General features: G+C 41.3%; 1 protein-coding gene across 2 annotated transcripts in view; it reads right to left on the bottom strand.

The window, feature by feature from the left end:
• RAI2 (retinoic acid induced 2) overlaps window positions 1-14,188 on the bottom strand; it is a 50,225-nt gene extending 36,037 nt beyond the window's left edge. The window contains exon 1 of one of the 2 annotated variants that reach the window (XM_020789163.3): window positions 13,848-14,188. The gene's annotated coding sequence lies outside the window, so the exon portion shown is untranslated. Of the gene's footprint in view, window positions 1-12,842; window positions 13,301-13,847 lie in introns of those variants that run through there. The other variant, XM_078390415.1, reaches the window with a different exon arrangement.
• Window positions 14,189-16,696: the final 2,508 nt, after the last annotated feature.

Raw genomic sequence — 16,696 nt, 5'->3', positions numbered from 1 at the left:
CTGTACAAAGCACAAAATGTGAAGATAGACAATAATCTTAGAACCACAAGTCAAGAAGGCACACTGGAAAATTAAACTCCCAGCCTCTGTCTCTACAGCCAGATACCTAAACTACTGAGTATTCAGCAAGCTAACATTAAAATGCAAATTGTTCCTTCTGCTAGAATTTCCACAGTACAGTAATTTCATTTGTCATACATATTTAGGTCTTTCTTGAAAGATAGTGAGTTCAACAGCTCATTCTGTTATAAAGTCAACCCATTTCTCCCTTCCAAATATGAATTATCCTAGTGTTAGGAGCTCTTTTTGCAAGCCAAATACTGTATATTTAATTAAAATACAAAAGGTGATTTTCCTCCTTTTTTCCAGATCACTGTCAATGTATTTATTAAAAACTTCCTCTCATTACTGAGGGTTTGCCACACATGCCCCCATCTGATAAAATGTGTAGTCACTGTCCTCTGAAGATGCCGGCCACAGAGACTGGCGAAACGTTAGGAAGAACAACCTTCAGAACACGGCCAAAGAGCCCAAAAAACCCACAACAACCAAACTATGCATTTCCTTGTTACAACCAGGAAAGCAATATGAAGATTCAACAATTACAAGGACTGTAATTCAATCCAACTCAGTTCCTTCAAAAGTATATTATTTTTATGCAAGAATAATCAGTTATCATATGCCCCTTTGGAGAAGAACACAGCTAGAAAGTTTTGTATAGATGTCAATATATATGCAGGAATATCAATCGGATTAAATGACTCTACAGTTGTATTAACCAGTTACAACACTGAAATGGACTGAGATGCATCTTCTTCCTTGGGTTTGTACAGAAATCAATACAGTACTTTGAAACATACAGGCTATTAGCTCTGTGTTCTTTCACCTGCATAGAAGAAAGGATGGTAACTGCACTCCTTTTTCTACATCCTGAATCCTATAAAGCTAATGTGATGTTACTTTTTCTATTTAAGATAAAAAAGTAAAAAGTACCTCCTGTAGGAACTATTACACTGAAGATATAGATAAGCAGCTCAGCTCTTTTGTACCCAAATTGTTTTGCAGTTCTTAGGTAAATGTTATCTGGCCTCAACAACTGTTAGAATATAAACTACAAAACTATTCCAGTACATGTTCTTTTAACATTAAATATGCATGAGTTATTCAGTTCCTTAAAGAGATTTGTTCTTGTTTTCAGAGGAGACTTTAACTTTTCTGCAAATAACTACATGGTTCACAAGTGCTCCTGAGTTTATCTCAATAACAGTCTCTCTCAACTGAATATAACCATTTGATTCACAAGTACTTCTCAGTCTTTCTTAATAATATTCTGGCAGATTTCCTGTTTCTAATGTTGTTGCTGTTGTTTAGTCGTTAAATCGTGTCCAACTCTCATGACCCCATGGACCAGAGCACTCCAGGCCCTCCTGTTTTCCACTATCTCCGGGAGTTTGGTCAAATTCATGTTGGTAGCTCCACTGACACTGTCCAACCATCTTGCCCTCTATTGTCCCCTTCTCCTCTTGCCTTCACACTTCCCCAACATCAGGGTCTTTTCCAGTTTCTAATACCTAATTACAATTGTAAACCTTAAACTACTGCTTCTCAGTACCTTTCTTGGCTTCTAATTCAATGATGAAAACACATCTTTACTGATTCCTGCCACATGATACATCTCTAAATATTCTGCCCGTTTTACTTCCCTTCCCAAACATCAGTTGCACTTAGGTTCCTCTTTCAGACACAACAATTTCAGATACAAACCCACCCCAGGTCTTTAAATCTATAATCAATTTACGCTCACATGACCATCTACAATTCTCCCTCAAAATATTCAGCAGGCTAAAGATGATTTTCTGTTGCTTCAGTTATCAGACGTGATAATCATTCATCTGAGGCTGAATATCTAATCTACTTTCCACCATATTTTATGTCCAAAATTAGGAATGTTAATAAGACAGTGTTAGAATGCAGGCAGCTTAGTACCTCCAGATGTTCTGAATGGCATCCCATTAACAAATGTCATTGGTCATGCTAGTTGGGGTTCACTGAAGAGCCTAAATCATCTCAAGGGTTACCTCTATGATAAAGTCTCAATAGCTTCAATCCCATATCCGTTAACTTATGATTTAGTACACTGGTTCATTCTGTCATGGAAATTTACCTTTACATGTTGCTGAAAGACAAATCTGCATGCTATTTGCGCTCATATGAGCATCTGCTTAAGTAAGTATTAAAAAGCATTTATGGAGTCAGCTGAGTTATCTGTTGTGGGGTGCATTAACCAAGTATCATTATAGCAGTTCTCCACTTAGGGGCTATCAGGTTAAACATCCAGAGCCTTACATGCACGACATATAGACAAATGGTTAGATATTTATTGGATAAGAAATTCTGGTATTCCCAATATGAAGGCTATAGAACAGCTGCTTTGCAAGCACTTGCTTTGCAAGCAGAAAAACCAAGATTCTGTCCCAGACATCTCTAGACAGTACTGTGAAACGACCCCTGCCTCAGAACTGCAGAGAGCCATTGTTGGTTGATATGCATAATGGACGTCAAGACAGAGTAACAGTATAACTCAGTATAAAGACAGTTTCCTATGTTTCTACTTGGAGAGCAATTCTACGTGCGTGATCTGGAGAGTAAATATACAGAAATAAATGTGTGTATTTAAGTGCACTCATTAGGACAGCTCATTGGAAAAAGGCAGAACATAAATGTAACAAATAACAAAACGTCACAAACATGAAAGAAATATTGGTTAAATATTTCTATGAGTTTTCAAGTGATTATCAAGATTTAATTCCTCACATTTCCAGGAATATCGGGGAAAGACTTTTGCTGAAACTTGTGTTAGCTGTTGCCAATCATCATAAATAAACAATTGTTGTTTAGTCGTTTAGTCGTGTCCGACTCTTTGTGACCCCATGGACCAGAGCACGCCAGGCCCTCCTGTCTTCCACTGCCTCCCGGAGTTGGGTTAAATTTATGTTGGTAGCTTCGATGACACTGTCCAACCATTTCATCCCCTGTTGTCCCCTTCTCCTCCTGCCTTCACACTTTCCCAACATCAGTGTCTTTTCCAGGGAGTCTTCTCTTCTCATGAGATGGCCAAAGTGTTGGAGCCTCAGCTTCAGGATCTGTCCTTCCAGTGAGCACTCAGGGTTGATTTCCTTCAAAATGGATAGGTTTGTTCTCTTTGCAGTCCAGGGGACTCTCAAGAGCCTCCTCCAGCACCACAATTCAAAAGCATCAATCCTTCGGCGGTCAGCTTTCTTTATGGTCCAGTTCTCACTTCCGTTACATCTCTATAGGGAAAACCATAGCTTTGACTATTTGGACTTTTGTCGGCAAGGTGATGTCTCTGCTTTTTAAGATGCTATCAAGGTTTGTCATCGCTTTCCTCCCAAGAAGCAGGCGTCTTACTGAACTAAATAGGACAATGTCACAAAAAGGCAACCTCCTCTGCAGAGCCAGAGGGTGGGTGTTCAAGTTCCCACTGTGCCACCCGTGAGAAGAGACAACCTATGTATCCTTGGGCAAGCTGCCTAGTCTCAGGATGCCCCCAGAAGAAGGGAATGGTAAGCCACTTCCGAGCATTATCTACTTGGAAAACTCTGAAAAGGGTCTTCATGAGTAAGAACTGACTTGACGGCACATGATGATAATTACAATTATTGGGAGCTGAATAATGGGTTTTAGACACACCGGTTGAAGAAAGTGAACTTTCCAACAGCTAAAAATACAGAAGTTTCAAGAACATTCACAGAGATTTCTCTACAAGGGAAGAAAGCAAGCTTAAAATGTTCCCAGGAACTAAATAACATTTATTGCCATCAAAGCGGGATGACATTACATTGTGGGAGGACATTGCTAATGAGGGAACAGTCAAGTGGCCATAAAATGTTTATGCTATTCCCACATCAGAACACGCCACTTTATTGTGTCGCCAATTGTCCTTATTCATCCTTTTCTTATGTTGTTCAGTGTTGCAATGATGTCAGTTCTTTCCTCCCCCAATGTCCTACTACGCACAAGTTATCTCCTTCTTCCAGTCCCCAATACACAGCTTCAGCAGTTCCTTACTGTTTTCTAATGTTGGTGCTGATTAATTACAATGTGTGTCTGATCTTTTAAAAGGAAAAGAGAGAGAGAGAAAAGAAATGCCAATCCCCAAGTATTTTCTAACTGCTGCAGCTAACTTTATTTCTTCAAACATCACCAGAAGAAAAGAGGATAAATCAAAATTATCAGCCCTTTTCATGATTCTGTTGTTTGCATATTTTGTTTCTACATGGAGGCAGTTGAATCAGATTCCTGGATTTAGACCAAAAATCTGCCCTTGTTTAGTAGGGCCAATTTCTGTTGACATTAAGAACAATTCTACCATGTGGAGAGCATTGGAGGGCTGCAGGATCATAAATGTGCAAGCTGCTGAATTAGTATGTCCACAGCCCTGAATAATTCATATTAAACTGCTGTGCAGATGCAGAATTTATTATTAGTTGCAATTTTAACTCAGAGAAGGATTGCTTCTCCATCCTAGAAAGACAATGGAAGACTGTGCCTGCATTGAGGTGCAGTGCCTAAAGAACTGTAAATCCCGTCAAGATGCTGTTTTCTGACCCATAAATGGATACAGAACTACTAATGGCCTTCATATCCCAGTCACTCTTTGCACTAGGAAGCTGCCTGAATAGAAAGCTTTCTGAACTGTATGTGATGACTCAGCTAATGAGAAGCTGATCAAAGAGGTCATCATTCATGGGGAGAGTACATGCTTTGCATATTTAAGACCTAGATTTAATCTCTGACATATCTGATTGAAAGATCTCAAACAGTAAAACTGCTGCAGCTATCTGTCAATGTATACTGTACCAGACTGACCAAAATATTGCAAGACAATTATAACTGTAATTCCTGAACATCCGTGTTTATTATGACACAACCTACTTGATCCCTTATGCTTTATTTAACCTCATTAGAAGAGCACAGCATATTTGAATGGAATGCTTAGCTTGCAAGATATATATATATATGCAAGATGTGATAAGTGATTAGATAAGTACAAATGTTAACCATGTTTGAAGTAGATTCTGAAGCTTAGCTGATGGGTACCGAAGTCAGCATTAACCATAGTTAGCATCATAAGAGCAGCCATAAAAGGGGCGGAAAGGAGAGAAGGAGACAACGATTATAGAGATGGGCATGAACTGCTGGTTCAGTGTGGTTTGTTTCCTGGCCAAACAGCTGCTTCATGGTTCAACCCCCTGCCCTCTCCAGCGGGAGCCTGTTCAGTTGCAGCACCCTGCCCTGCCTCCTCCAGGTGCTGTTGCTGAATGGGCAACTGCTGGAGGGGGTGGGCTGACAAACCACAGATCAGCTGTTTGGCCAGGAAATGAACCGCGCCGAAACATCACCCCAGTACAGATCTAACTAGTGTTAGATCTGTACTAAGTCTAACTGTGCAATATATTTGAAAAAGTTTCTACCATACATTTAATTAAGAAACAGGATGGTTCCCTTAGCGGCTATTCAGAAATGATAGTGATATCCCACCCATTATGATTTGAAAAAGTACACTGCTTAATTAGCAAAAAGTACAAAAGTACATGCCACCTTCATTTGTTTTCTTCTCTCTGATTTATTTAAGAAATAAATAACTTATGCACTTGGATTTTCACTTTAAAAACCATGAAGGCTGAACACTGTAAGGCCAAATGTCATGGAGAATATATGTTCAAAAGTAAAGAAGTAGTAACCTCTACTACTGCACTCTATCGTTTCCTTACCAACAGCACACAACCCTCATAGTGCTTAAGGCCCTAGAGTGAACTGTTCAGGAGTTAACACTGTCAGAGCATTCCATAACACCAGATCAGTCACAAGGGAAGCTGTAATCTATATCAAATGTTTTTTAAGGGGAAATTTGTTTTTAAGGGGAAACTGTTTTTTTTAAGGGAAGATTTTTCAGTTTTATTTTTCCTCTAAAATCTTGAGAAGTGGCTTGTTTGAGCCAGTCTCTGAATTACTGTATGTGGTTTACTCTTGATGCCTCATGCTTGATTTTAAGTGTCCTAAAGCACTACCCATATGCTGGGTTGGAAACTGCTACTGCAATATATAACTGATGTCCTACATATAGCACTGCTGTTTCCATAATTCAAGGAACCTGTCTATCCCCCAAAGAGCGCTCCAGGACACTCATGTGGATTCATTCAGTTTGCAACGTAACAGACAATTTTATTGAACAGCCCATAGCAATCATAGGCAATTGTACCTGGGGGCGGATTATCTAATTGCCAACAATATAGTGGTTGAAGCTCACGGTGGATAAGAATCAATGATTTTTAAAAAACCAAATTGATTACAATTTCCATTTTAGAAAATGATTTAAATTAATGCGATTTAAATCAAATCCACCCTGTAAGCTTGACTATGCTTGTAAAATCCCATCCACTCCAGCAGAATTTAAAGAGCTGTTTTCGTTTTCTGGAGGGAGATTCCTCTAAGAAAATTAAGGCACGCCATTGAAGTAAGGGGTGGTAAGAATTTCACGATAGTAGAAGTTTTTAACCTTGATCAAGCATATTTAAAATTAAATAACCAAATAGGAATCAAAAGGTTTGTGGAACATATTATAAATATCATTATACATTGTTTGCCATTAAAAATCATAAGCTTTTATTTGCCTTTTTAATGAGCTTGTTAAATCAATTCTGACTTTTCAGGGTTTTCCAGTTAAAAAACACTCAAAATTAATTTGCCATTCCCTTCTTCTGAAGGTGCCCTGAGACTGTGCCCAAGGCCACTCAGGCTAGCTCTACTTGCAGGAGGTACAACAATGTTCTTTTAAACCTTCTAAGCCTTTTGTCTGTACTGTTCTTCAGTATTCTGACTTTGCTTTGACCTCTAGAAAACAGAATTACAGTTCTTGTCTGCAGATGACATCTGTGGAACTTTGCCATGGAAAGCACATTACGTTGTTACAGCATACACTGATACTACATACGCAGATACAGTGACCTAAGAGGATATTGTCCTTTTATTCCCTTTCAAATCTTTCAAAGCAGGGAAAGAGTAAAACCAAGAAGACCAGACACTGTGTTTCTTCAAACTGTTAATGCTGTACCCAGGTTATCAGAAGAACAAATAACTAGCAATTTCAGATTTTTGTAACAAAAACAATTCATTAATTGAATTTCAAACACAGCAACAGAATCAGTTAAATTTCAATCACATGTGTCCTTTTTTAAAAGGAGAAGTGAACTACATGCAACTAAATATATCCTTAATGAAATGATGAAAATGTAAAGATCTGAACAAAGTTTATCCACTCATTTACCCTTATGCTCTCAATTTTGCCAGGAATATATGAATTCTGTGCACTCTGTGTGGCAGAAATATATTTATGGTAGGAAAACCCAATTTCTGAAAGTCATTGTGGAATCTAAGCAATGACTCACAGTAGCTTTTATGGCTGCTGTGGTTCCTAGCGTTGGGTGCCCAGATGTTCTTGGACTACAACTCCCAGAAATCCTGACCAGCACAGCTAACGGTGAAGGCTTCTGGGAGTTTTAGTCCAAGAACATTTGGGGACCCAAGGTTGGGAACCAGTGCCTTAGAGGATATGGGGTTCAACGTTCAAGTTGCATCATCAACTGGCACCCTGTTCTCTGAGCAGTGTTCAGGAGAACACCTGTACTGCTATTTTGTAAAGGTGGAATCTTAATGTCTCACATTAGTCCAAAAACAAAGCTAAGCCATCTTATTTTCCACTTCTGCTCTAATGGCAAAACAAATCATTTGTCAATTACAGTGCCATTACAAGAAAACGTGTGGGCTCGCATTCTCTTTTTCTCATTTCATGTTCACTTGGTGTTCTAGAAAACCATGTTAACTTTAACCATGTAAATACTTGCAAAATGAATGAAGTAAAATATAATTACATCTTAAGTGTTGTTTACATGCAAATTCTAGTGATTTCAACCAGCTTCAAATCTAAACAGTTTCAGTCAGAAGAAAGCCCCACTGAGTTCTATTCCTACTTACTCATACAATCCATTAAAAGCTTTTATATTTAATATTCCCCTTCTAATAATTCCAGTTTCTCAATACTAATTGCTATTATATTCACACCACAAATGTCCCAACAGAAGACAACAGAAGACAGTGATTGCATGTATTAGGCACAATGGAAGGCAAGACAATACACACCCCAAACCCAAAACTGCTGTGTTCCAATCATGCTTAATAGAACTAAGGCTGTTTCCTCTCTTAGCCTTTCATACAGCTTATAGAAACCACATGGGAGACAAACTTTTCTTTTGTATCTTATTCTTCACCGAAAGAGGGGTTGACATGGGAGGAGTACTAATAATGTTTTCCTGAAATGGCTTAAGTTTTAGGAATTTTCCGTGTCTTTCCTCTCAGGCCCCTTTTGGAGTATCTTTTGCTATGCTTTCTTGTAACAGAAACATCTCGATTCATGCTGTAACAAGTAAAGGGATTTTGTAATTGCACTAATGGCATTGAAGCTGCTTGACAGTGACAGGATGAATCTTCCTAATACTACAGAGTGCTGAGACAGATGGAAAATCTCTGCTTGTTAGGCATCAAGATCCTCATCTCATGGACAGTGGCAGGACAGGAGAAAGAAGTAGGCAAGGGCAGCAGGATCAGATCACCAGGGAGAGAAAAAAAATGGAGGTCTAGGACAAGATCCTTCATCTTTGTGGATTATATCACCCATCATGCCATGTTACCATGGCTTAGCCACACTTCTGGGGATGATGTGGGTTTTAGCCCAATATGGCCAGAAGATGCCAGTTTAGAGAAGGGTTGTCCAGAGAAATGAAGGTAGAAGTCTCAAAGGAAGAGCCTATGGTTACCATCTCTTATGTAGAAATAAAGCCTAGTAAAGACAGATCAAGCCATTTCCTAGATAAAGGGCCATGATGGGAGTAGAGATGAGCGTGGCCAGCAGCTCCAGATGTAAGGAAGTCTAGAACTGACCTGATGACTGGAATCCTGTTGCTTAGCTTAATAAGTCCTATTAATCAATGAACTTATGGAACAGTTGACTTACCAAGTCCCCACAGAGTCAATGGGTCTACTCTAGTGTAACTTCCGACTCTAAGCAACAGGGTTTCGGCCACTGATCTGAAATAATGAGCTGAACTTTCAGCCATGGTCACCTGGACTCTCTTTTAAAATACAGCACAGCATGATCAGCACCCCACTTCTATGTGTACCTGCTCTTCACAAGTCACTTAAGTGATTTTGTAAAAATAATTAAGTTTAAATTATTTTCTGTATAAAACTCCCCACCTTTAATTTCAACTTTGCAACCTAGAAACAACTGACATAAACAAAGCCACATGTCATCTAACAGACTCCAGGCAGCTGGGCCTAATTAGGGCCATTTTTATTTTTTATAATTTTTTTAAAAGAAAAAACTGAGTCCACCCTCCTTAGGCCTTTCGTCTAGAATAAATGCCTTGTTATATTCTATGATATCAGCAACTTAACTACTATCAACCTGGTCTCCTATTGTGGGCATCACATGGAGGAATGTTAAATAGACACCTCTTTTTCTTAAAAAGAAAAAAAAGATATCATTTTACAAATTTAACTTTTGTTGAATACTAAAACCTCCAGCTAAATGCCTAAACAGCAGGACTTAGCACTAAATGATCCAGAAAAAAACTGCAGCAAACCAAAAGCGGACATACTGATACTTTCTTGGCTTCTGACATTTTATTGCATCATAGAAAGAAAGCTAACAGAAACACCAACTTTCCATTTTAAATAAACTAAACGGTCTCATTGCATTTCAGTTCAGGAATCTGGGATTTATTCTATCTGTGGTTTGAGCCTAGATCATTCGAATTAACCGGAGGTGTTTAAAAACTCGGAATTTCAGGAGCTGGGACATAATGCAAAACTACAGTTCATACAATATTGAAAGTGCTCAAAGAGGAAAGAGCACAAAAGGCAGGCGAGTCAAAAGGTCACTGTGGTTTATTCCTGTAAAGCTAAATGGCTGAGGAGCAATATTTGTTTCTTTAAAACATTTCTACCCTAACTTTCTCCTTATGAAGGACTGAAGGCGGCTTACATCATCCAAAGACAATATTTAAAGCTAAAACAATAAATATACAAATACTAGAAAGGATATATCAACACCACAGTAAAAGATAGTAAACAGAAGCAACATCAAAAGACATTTAACACAACAAAGCATAAGAATCTATTTAAGAACCCCACTTAGGCAGGCAGTAATTAAAGGAAAGCCCACTTGCCTGCTTGTGTCATAATGGGAGATGTGGTCCTTGAGACAGGCAGTGGACAAGAGGGTTATGTGATCCCTGTGACCAGCCCACTGACTGCTGCATTTTGGGCCCCTCAAAATTTCCAAACACATTCCAGGCGCAACTCCACATACAGCATGTTACAGTTATCCAGCTGGGATGTGACTAACATATGTGTCACTATGGCCAGATAAGACCACTCCAGAAATGGACACAACTGATGCACTACTTTTAATTGTGCAAATGAACTCCTAGCCACCACCAAATCCTGGGCATCCAGGCTCTGAGACAATTCCAGGAGCTCTCCCAAGCTGCACACCTGTGTTTTTAGAGGGAATGCAACCCCATCCAGTACAGGCTGCATCCCTGTTCCTTGATTTGCCTTTCAGCTGACCAGGACCACCTCTGTCTTGTCGCTATTAAATTTCAATTATGCTCACAAATATTGCACGGAATCACTGGCTGAGAGCAGGAAAAGAAATTTCCACTATCTCCAGTCAGTGATCAGAGATTAGTAAAGATTCATCGGCGCATGCAAGGAAATCCTTGTCTATTATTTCCAGTCAGTGAGGGTACAGGAGCCCTAGAACCTCTGTAGATTGGATTCTAACCCTCTATGGGCTGTATTATGCTTATGAGCCAGATGTCTCTACACCTTGTTCTCCTGTTATGTTTGAGCAATGTTAAAGAATAATGTCCTACAACTATACTTAACAATAGACTAAAGTTGACATCCTTTCTATTTGCATTAAATGTACAGTTCACTCCCATCCGGAGAACTTCTGCAAAGGTATCCAGAGGTCTGCTGCTTCTCAGTTTACTCTAGGAGTTTAACCATTTAAAGATCACCAATAGATGTTATGATCATTACATTAACTCAGATTTGTGATGTAGAATTTTTAGTTTATAAAGTCACCAAGATAAAATCGCCTTCCATTTCTTATTAAACTCTCTGGACACAATACAGTACATGGATTTGGCTGTCTCAGTGAGGCCCCTAGTGGAGGTCTCCATTTATCAGAACAACTGTAACATTCCTGTCCTACTAAAAAAATAAATGGACCTTAAGAAGTTGGTATTTCCTCCAATAGGTTCAGATCAATAGCTAATGCAAAGCAATTTTTCCCGTGCATACTTGATATCTGGCCAACTTCCCCTGTTCAGAACTACGAAGTTTCTATCACATGAACAGAATTACTCTCTCGATGCCTGAACAGAAATAGTGAGAAGCCTCACCAAAATACATATTTTTTAAGCAAAGCACCAACATGATTAAAAATGGGAAAATACTGTTATTTTAGACAGTATCATCAGACAACATATTGAAAAGCTGGAAAGGAGAAATTTATCAGAAGCAAAGTAAAAAATATTTCAAAATATTCTTCATTTTAAAAGTAATATTTATCTGGAAAAATCATTTCTTTATTGTTTGTTATATTTATATCCCACCCATAAATTGCCACGCCACTACTCTGGTTGGCTAACTACAAGTGAAAATGTATACATATCCATAAACATAATCCTCCCCACCATAACTCATTAAAAAACCAAAAGGGGGGGGAAAGAAAAACACACAGAACTCACCCCCCAGGCAATTAACATAAAATATCAAATAAATGAACAAGACTTGGTTAAAAAGTAAATGTGAACAGATATCAATGCTTGTTTATCCATAGTATATACTATGCAAAGTGGTACTTCTGTTGATGTACAATCTTCACTTAGATGTGCTCTAATAATCAAGATGATAACACCCCTTCAAAGCTAGAAAATCAGACAGCAAAACACAAAACGCACAGTTACCTTATCTAAAACAAATGGCCACTTCAAAGATGAAAGAGAAGTGATTATTTTTCTGTGGAATAACCTTCACTAAAAATCAAAATTATTAAAAAGGGGTTCATATGAACAATTCTTACAAACCACTGCCCCAAAAAAGTTTAATTTCATAATAACCATTGCTTTACACTGAATACTCAAACCAATATAAAAAAATAAAATATTGCTTATTAATTTTTAAAATGGTTGGATTTCAAAGCTTGTGATCAAAATTACCACCCCAAATTATTGTTTGTAAGAAGTTTAGTAAAGGAAGATCTAGGCTCCCATAAATCTGCACTTGACCCTGTCCCCTTCTTCCTTCATTGTTTACACACCCTGTCACTTCCCTGTCCAAAACCTACTCCTGGGACCTTGGCAATTGGAACACAAAGCAGCAGCTGTTTGGCAACATTTCTAACCCTAAACAGCGAATGCAATGAGATTTCATTTCACTAAAGATGCAGACCTCCTTTAGTACTGGGAGCGAAACAATAGCCATTCTTTTATGGGAGAAATACATTGTACTGAAAAAAGAAATATTTTCAAACACCAATGCATTTGTTCACCTTTCTCCACCCAAGGAGCAAGATCATAGAAAATATATGAAATATAAGCACTAGACACTGAAAATGTTCAAACATACATCTTTATCATACACATCTGCAACCACAAAACCACCCAGTGCTTGGTGTGTTTGGGGTTTACCTCTCAGATTCCTTCCACCGGACTGCCTCCCAAAATAGCAGAATATGATTCTTGTAAGGCCAGGTGATTCTGAACACTCTAGGTCCAATTTGGGGACTGGAAAGCGAAGTCACAAAGAGACAGATGCTGTCCAAGGCAGCGCTAGGCTCACCCTCCCCACCACCTCCACCAATGATTTAGCAAAATACAAGTTCATTGCAAACCCTGCCAAGTGGGAAGCTTTGGTAAGCAGCCACTGCATTGCTGAAGCATCTCTTTAAACCGAGGCGTCGGAATCAATGCCTCCTCTGCAGCCAAACCCATCAGATGGCAAAATGGATGCTTCGCAGCCGCCTCAAACTCCCCTCCACGGAACAAACTGGACGCGAACCAGTCTCGAAACTGCACTGAAAGGAGCCTTCTCTCTCCCACCTCGCTTCACCCTGCCTCCTCTCTGGGCCATCTCTTCCGATTCTCCCCTCCGGCCCCATCGCTCAAAAGACCCTGCCTTTCCCTCTCTCCCTCCTCCCCTCACAGGATGGAGAGGCCGTTCCCGACCGACCAAGCATCCTTTCCAGAAGAGAGACCAGCAAGAGACCTGCGAGAGTTGGAGGGCTCATCCTTCCCTGGCCTCGAGCAACCTGTCATCTGGCTCCAGCAAGCCTCAGCGTCGCCCTGGAGGGAGGCTCGCCGGATTCAGCCGCTACTACCTCCCTTCCCTGCTCTCTCTCTCCCACCCCCCCCGCCCCGCAACCTCCCATCCCAACCCCCGACAGACCGACTAGAGGCAAAGCCGGCCTCGCTCCCCCCCTCCTCCTCTTTTGAGCCCTCCTCCCTTCACAACCTAAGGCGGCGGGGTCGGGAGGGGGGGAACAGAGGAGGAAGGGTGCCTGCCGCGTCTCTCCCGGCCGGACGACGGAGAGGTCGCGCGCTCCGCTCCAACCAACCCAGCCGCCCCCCCCCCCCGCGTTCCACCCCGACCGCCAGCACAACCCTCCATCTGTTTCCCATCCGAGAGCCTTCTACCTCAGTCTCTTCGTCCTGCGTTGCCTCGGCTAGGCTCCATGGACCGGGAAGGAGTGGGGGGGGGGAAGGCTACAAAACCAGCAGCAATAGCAGCAGCCGCCTCCTCGCGACTGAGGACGGGGAGGATATTGCACGACAACCCCCCCTCCCCAGTTCCCCGCCAATCTCCGTGTCCTTAAAGCGTTGCGTGTTATCTGACAGGCTGTGCCGCGCTGTCTCAGTCTTGTCCTCTCTCTCTTGTCCTCCCGGGTTGCAAGAAGCAGACGCTGTACGTGCTGCTATAATGCGCCCCACTTGCTGCTGGCGTCTGAGCAGCCCTGATGTCGCTCTCTCTCCCTCCCCCCCTCTCTCTCTCACACACACACGCACACGCACACACAACCCCAGAGGGAGGAAAGGAGGGCGGGGTTGGGGCGGTAAGCAGCTGAACTATGCCCGCCTCCCAATTGATGGTGGGTGGCTAGGGCGCATGCCCGCCGCCACCGGCCGGCGAGGCGAAAACGAGGCGCTTTTAGGCAAGAGGCCGCCGGATCTGGCACGCGCCGCCGCCGCCGCCGCCGCCGCCGCCGCCCTTGGCGCGGGCAGCATCATTGCTGTCCCTGGGAGCGCTGGGGAGGCGCCCGCCGCCACCACCCTCGTATCCATGAGGGAGGAGGCATCTGGATTTCTGAAGCCGTTTGTTTGTGCGCGAGAGACAGAGGCTTTGGAATATTGTGGGAAGACATAAGGAGGAAGGGAAAAGCGCAGGGTCGTAGAAAGTAGGGTGTGTGAAATGGCCCGGAAGCCCAACCCTAGTGGGGAAGCCACTATGCAAGGATTTACAGCCCCGCTGGATTTCTTTAAAATACATATATATATATTAAGGGAATGATGATCGCAAGTGGGAAGGAAGCTTCTAGGGATTACAAGAACGCAAACTTGAGGCTAAACTTGCTGGTTTAACAATCAGCTCAAGGAAATGCCGCTGCTAACACTTTGGCACCTTGCCGCCCTGCTGTACGTGCAGTGCCATGCCCTCTCAGAAGTTTTTCTGACTATCACCGCCTGGGTCATGAGTCAGTGAGATTCAACAGCCTCAGGCAGCAAGAAACTTGGGGGCACAGTCAAGACGCCTGAGGACACTCCTTGGTGACTTTCTGTGTCCCTCTTAAGGTAGCTTGGTGTTCTCTAGCAGGAGAGAGGATCCTTTCCTGGCAAAGTACTGCTGTACATTTCTGCCACGAATGTGGTCAACTAGTGTAAATTGAGTGGGGTTTTCTCACCTTTTGCCCCAGGCAGTAAATTATCTTTAGCTGGCCCTCTTTTGCACAGGCTAGTGAGACAGGATGAACAGCCTATTAGTCAACAGGCTCCTTGTTTGCGGCGCATTAACAGTGGCTCTAATGGCAGCATTATAGTGCCACTGAAGAACATGCTGTTTTACAGAGAGACAACAGAAAGACAGCTTCCTCCATGAAAGGCTTATTGATCTGAAGCTTAACACAGAAGTAGTAATGGAAGTGTGTAACCAGGAAGTAGAGGTAACTGAAACCAGCTATACATTCAGTGCAGTTCCATCTAAAATGGGCTAATTTATAACAAGGGATATTGTACCAAAGAAGTCATAGGAGTGGGGTGGGAAAGTGGCTTTTCTTGAAGGACCTGAAGGAACAAAGAGATATGCTCAGAGATACAGTACAGTATAAAGAAAGCACCAGTGTGTTGCTTGATGGTGTCACGGTTGCTGGGATTTAAAAAACGTGGTCAGCTCGGGTGAGTGGAAGGTAGATTTGTAACCACTTTTCCCATTTAGATCAGTAGAGATTCTTTGTTTCTGATTATTTAAAAAAAAAGGTAGCAGGAGAATGATCCACCACCACCATAAATAATACTGCTGAAATGAAGGGTATTTTCAAATAGAACACTCTTAGAGCAATCAGTTCAAAAATCATTGTGCAGCTTTTCTGTTTCTGTTTCTTCTGCAAGAAAAGAAGTGGAAAAAATCAGCTGGAAAACAATGGAAGACCGTGCCATCTGTATAATTTGCTGTTTGAAGCTGGGCAATTGCAAGAGAAAACCTTGTCTGGAAACACCCAAGGAACGCTTGGGATAACCAGAATGTAGAGTCAGATGTCAGAAGAAATTCTGTTTCCCAGTGTGCATTCCAGGAAAAGAGCCAGCCTGTGTAGCCTTGGGCAAGCTGTACAGTTCCAGAGTGCCCCCAGAAGACGGGAAGGGTAACCTACTTCTGAGTATTCTTGGCCCATAATTTTTCCCATATTCAGCATATATTCAGTATTTTACAATATTTATATTTTCCTGTGAATATATGAATTTTAATAACGTTCATCTGTGAATGCTGTATCCAATGAATAATGTGAATGACCCCACCAGAATACAGATGTACACAAGTGTATAATAGGAATTGTTCTTAGAAATTTGGATTAAGAAACTCTGGACTGACTTGCAGAGAAAATTATGTGAATCTGACCATCCCAATCGCAGAGTATTTCCCATATTACTTGCCAGTCTAGTCACCCACTCAGAATATTATTTCCTGTTTTTGAATCATTAACATACTTTTAAAAGGAAAATACTCACTCACGTGAACATGCCTCCTAGAATAAGTTTTATTGTGCTGAACGGTGGCTCACTTTAGCTCTTACACCAAATCATGCTGAAGGAAATTGCTTCATGTGATGCTTGAATGGTCAAACTACAGTTCACAATCAGCTAGCAATCTAGAATCACAAAATGTGATGGCCAAAATCATGTTGTGAAAAAAAAAAACTACACCTGTAATTTTGCAGTTTGCCAGCTGCTAGTAACGTGCCCAGTTGTGCACCCAGTCATGTGCCCCAATGCATACC

This window comes from Pogona vitticeps, chromosome 3 (assembly GCF_051106095.1).
Source record: "Pogona vitticeps strain Pit_001003342236 chromosome 3, PviZW2.1, whole genome shotgun sequence".
In the NCBI taxonomy this organism is placed as follows: Eukaryota; Metazoa; Chordata; class Lepidosauria; order Squamata; family Agamidae; genus Pogona; species Pogona vitticeps.
The sequence above is the reverse complement of the archived record's forward strand: the minus strand, read 5'-3'. Positions and strand labels throughout refer to the sequence as shown.